At 38.9% G+C, this 5,000-nt stretch overlaps 1 long non-coding RNA gene across 1 annotated transcript in view; it reads left to right on the top strand.

The window, feature by feature from the left end:
• LOC146474271 (uncharacterized) overlaps window positions 1-626 on the top strand; it is an 18,341-nt gene extending 17,715 nt beyond the window's left edge. The window contains exon 4 of the long non-coding RNA XR_014866214.1: window positions 505-626. This is a non-coding gene — a long non-coding RNA (uncharacterized LOC146474271). The remainder of the gene's footprint in view (window positions 1-504) is intronic.
• Window positions 627-5,000: the final 4,374 nt, after the last annotated feature.

Raw genomic sequence — 5,000 nt, 5'->3', positions numbered from 1 at the left:
CGCATCGAATTTAGTGTCGACCGGTACAATTCATTTTTGAGCCGGTCTGCTCGCGCATGCGCTTGACCGTAAACTAATCACAAGTGCGTTTTTCCCCCTAGCTTTTCATACTTTTGATCATTGCCTGATCATTTTGTTGAAATAAACAACGAGGTATTTCTCTATTCATTTTGTGAGTTTTAGCATGTACCTCAAGACGTACCACTTGGAAGACAGCTGTTCATGTTATATGTAGATGCAACTCAATTTTAGACAGTCAGATGTGAGCGCTAGCCGAAAGGGGTCTGCCTAATAAGGTCTAGGGGCCGGCTTTCCTCTCCCTCTTTGTCGGACTGAGCACAAGACCATCTCCGCTGGCATAAGAGACCTGCGGTGTCAGAGGTTTCTTTTGCCAGGACTGTTGTATTATTTCAGAATAAAAAGTAGCGAGATTAAAACATGACGTTTCGGCGACAACATGTAACATGATGATCACATTAACAGGATGATTACATTGACTTTCAGGCCTTCTTTGCGAAGAGAAATAAGCGCGCGGTCAGTGGATCAGCGATTCAGGCGATCGACAGAACGGTATCAGTTGTGACTTTGCTGGGGAGCGAATGTACCTGACAGGAAAACAACGTAAAGGTCTCAGTAAGTCTTGAACAATCATGTTTTATTTTATGTTGTTTCTTTTCATTTCACTGTCGTGTTTGCTTTAGATCGAGAACGAAATATTTTCGAATTAGCGATGTCATTGATTATTCTAGCTGTGAAGTTGTTCGTTTCAAGAACCATCGCTTAACTTATGTTGTTATTTTCGCACTTTTTTTGTGAGAAAACTTGCTTTCAGTTAAATACCGTAAGTTTACCTAGCTTATCAACACAATCAGACTTTCCGCCAATGCCTTAAGGTGGAGTTCCACTGTCGCGTAAATTTTACCTGCGTACAGACGTGAATTAAGCTGGCTTTACGTACGTAAATAGAATAAGACGCGATGTATGAGCGGCGTGCGTAAACGTAAAAAGTTGAACAGCATTCAACTTTTTACGTTTACGCACGCGACTCATACATGATCGCGTCTTATTTTATTTACGTACGTAAAGCCAGCTCAATGCACGTCTGTACTACGCACGTAAAATTTGCGCGACAGTGGAAATCCACCTTTAAGAAGTTGAACAGCACTCAACTTTTTGCTCATACATCGCTTCTTATTCTATTTACGTACGTAAAAACCAGCTAAATTTACTTCTGTACGCACGTAAAATTTACGCGACAGTGGAAATCCACCTTTAGTTACTTTCTAGAATAGGCCTTATCACGGTTTTGACGGATAGGCAAACGGGCTTGAAATAACAGTGTTTGTATGGAAATCCGATGTCAAATGATTTTCATAAAACATCGCTTCTGAAAAATAACAGGCTTGAAATAACAGTGTTTGTATGGAAATCCGATGTCAAATAATTTCCATAAAACATCGCTTCTGAAAAATTCATGAATTGGAAACTTTTGGCACTAAAAAAAGGATTTTAAGAAAGAAATTAGACGGATGTAACCGTGACGGAAAGCGTCCAGTCGTGTTTTGAACTTTCCATACATTATAATAATGATCGTTTATTCAACCTTTTTGCAGTATAAACTGAATAACAAGGCGGGTCATTAATTACGTACAAATATATCGGACACATAAATATAACTGTTAATGTTAATACATATCACATTTCGCTATTTCAAACAAGATTCTGGTATTTTATGGTGCAAAAATTTCCAAATCTGTTAGTTCTTGCGGAGGCAGCCACAAAAACAGATTCTCCTGTTCTATAAAGGGCATACGGTCTTGTGTTCGCAACTCTCGGCACTAAACTTCGTAGCAGGTCGGAAGAGGAGTAACTTGGCTTGAGAAATGTTATACACGCATCCTCCCTCCTCTGGCACAGCAAGATTAAGCCTGACTTCTTAAGCGCGTCCTCATAGCACAGAGAAGGAAAGATAATTTTTAGCGCCCTCTTTTGTATTGACTCAATTTGATCACTTAAGTATTGCGTGAGGCCAGCCCAAGCGGGACTCGCATACTCTAAAACAGACCTGATGATACTACAATAGACAAGAACAAGTTGCCTATCAGTTAGTCCGCATTTCTTAAGGGCGCGTAGTGTATATAGCCGCTTACTCCCTTTCTTTACAATATGATTGACATGCTCGTTCCATGTTAAGTTATCGGACAGGTGAACCCCTAACAGCTTGTAACAGGAAACCTTTTCTATCAGAGAGCTACCAACCAGTAGAGGGGCTGGGGGAAACGGGCAATACTGCAAAAAGCTAATGCACATTTCCTTGCATTTTTTACCGCGAACTATTTTTAGTAGCAGCTACGTTAGCTTTTATGCATAAGCTGTTTACTACGTAATATAAAATGGCATTTTCACCGTGTTCTGACCTGTATTTTGTACAACCTGTATTAAGCGGTCACTTAGCCATTCCCCGGCCGAGGGTGACCGCTTAATACGCAAAAAGTTGCCTCTAAGACGTTTACGGTCTTTTCGTGGAGTTAACATCTTGTTTAGCTTGAAGCAAATATTGTCTCTCATTTTAAAACACAGTCTATGCACTGCTGCAAACAAAGGGAGAAAACTGACTGAGCCTCAACAATTCAAACGCACTATATCAGTGGAGCAAAGCATTTGCAAAAACACAGTCGTTATTTAAATTCAATTCAAGCCTTTTCAGTATTACTGTGACACGTTGCATAGCTCTATAACACACTACAACGATTATTAGAGAACTAAAAAACCAAATAGCCGTGCCAAGAAACACAACTTCTTGTGACAAACACTAATATCCGGGCCCGGCATTGCAGCAATTACAGAATGAAGCTCATTGCACGATACAAGCAATGATTAATTCCTGTCCTAACATTACACAAATCTCAACAAGAAAGGCAGTTAAAACTATCAAGCACTTAAAAGAGCCAAGCCAAACCCAGCTGAAATGCCCTATGTGGTATAAAAAAACGGCGTTGAACACACGGAATAAGAAGTCATATTCAAAACGAAGAGAATTCAAAAGAGGAAACTGAAAAATCATTAGGTGAAAATGACCTGTCGGATGATGCACATATGATGGTTAAATCCAAACCCGCTACAAATACTTGCGAGCAGCGCAGGCTTTTAAAACCAATTTATCCCTTAAAAAAAACCTACTTGTATAAGCTAGATTTAAAAAGGCTAAAACACGCGCCAGAAAGTGACGTAGGCTTGTCAGTCTTTATTTACACACCGAATTCTAAACCATAGGCAGCCCAAACTGACAAAAATCATTATTTTCATAAGAAAACTGGTTATTGGTTCCAAAATAGTCATTTGGAATTCCCATTGAAGGAATATTTTTTCAGTCAATTAGTCGATTTTCTTGTGATCAGTGTGATGTTAGAAACAAATTGATCTGCCCCCTCTGTCCCCGCGCTATGTACGGCCCTGTAGAATCTCCAGAGTACTTTTTATAAGAAAAGTAACGGGACAAGATAGGAGAATTTGTTCTTTGATATTAAAGGTCCTGTATTAAGCGGTCAATCTGTATTAAGCGGTATTAGCTAAGCAGTATTAGCTAACCTTCATGAATGGCTCAATGTAAATAAGCTCAGCCTGAATATTGCCAAAACGGAATTAATGTTAATAGGCTCACGGCAGAGACTGGCTAGTACTACAAGTGGCCATTCACTTACTGTACAAATTGAAGGTCACGAAGTTGATAGAGTGCCCCACACCAAATCCTTAGGACTTTACATCGATCAAAATCTTTCGTGGTCCAAACATATTAATAAGACTGCCAAGATTATCCCCTCTGGCATAGGTGCACTTAAAAAACTGAGGCCTTCATTTGCGACGATACAGCAATATTACTATATAGAGCCCTTATTGAACCATATTTTGATTATTGCTGTCCTGTGTGGGACGGTCTCAGCAACGAATTAGCTGACAAATCACAAAAACTACAAAATCGCGCCATTCGGGTCATAACAAAGTCAGATTACTATTCTAGCGCTACCGCCCTACGCGGTAAGCTGGGATGGGATAATCTCTGTACCAGAAGGAAGAAGCAAAAATTGAAAATCATGTTTAAAACTTTAAGAGTGATTGTCAGTAAAAATCAAAGAAATGGTGGCCACGGTCAAAAAATCGATTTCGCTCATACTTTGTCAGTTTGAAGGCCTAGGTAAGTGACTGAAGGATATGAGGTTAGTCTTTTGAAATATTCCATTTAACGGCACAAAATCACCAAAAACGGTCACCCTACCGGAAGCTCAGATTTCACCTAGCGGAAACTCGACATTTTACACTTTTCAGCTTCTCGCTACACAGACGTTTACATAGCTGTGAATCTTTCGTAAGTATAATTGAATACATTGATTCTTTCTTAGTCAAACCATGGCAATAACTTTTACCTCTACTTATTTTTGAGCGAAATGAGACCCGATTAAGAAGACTCAATTTTCTCATTTACGCGAAGGTGTAAAATAATCCAAACTCAGCGGCGAAAAAAGCTGACCGGTAGTTCTTCAAATCCTCTGATATTATAACCAAAGACAGTTCAGTCATTGATTTTTAGGTCTACGTTTTTAAATCTTTGGGATCTAGTAGCACTTTTGCATGAACGCCGATCAAAATTTGATAAAATTCAAATTGAGCGCCTTTGAAATCTTCAACTCTACATAACAAAGCACTATTGAATAAATTAACTCCTCGGCCAAAGTTTGTACATAAACATGAGGGTTTTAGGTTTTTAGCGTTTTAAACCGTTTTAAAGTATTTATTGATGTTAAATATTGTCTACACTGGTAAAACAAACTATGAAACACCAAAATTACCAAGAGCTGAAATTAAATCTCACAGGCTCGCTCCCTAATCTGTGTCACGCACGAACGACTTATAGCTACAATTAGTACAGTAACAAACAGATATTTACATCTGTTGATTTAAAATAAGTCTTATTTTAAAATATCGTACTCAACGATGTGCCAGGT

The sequence above is a fragment of the Pavona decussata genome, unplaced genomic scaffold, assembly GCF_977016875.1.
Source record: "Pavona decussata unplaced genomic scaffold, jaPavDecu1.1 SCAFFOLD_91, whole genome shotgun sequence".
NCBI lineage: Eukaryota > Metazoa > Cnidaria > Anthozoa > Scleractinia > Agariciidae > Pavona > Pavona decussata.
Note: the sequence above shows the minus strand (reverse complement) of the source record. Positions and strands in the feature narration are given on the sequence as shown.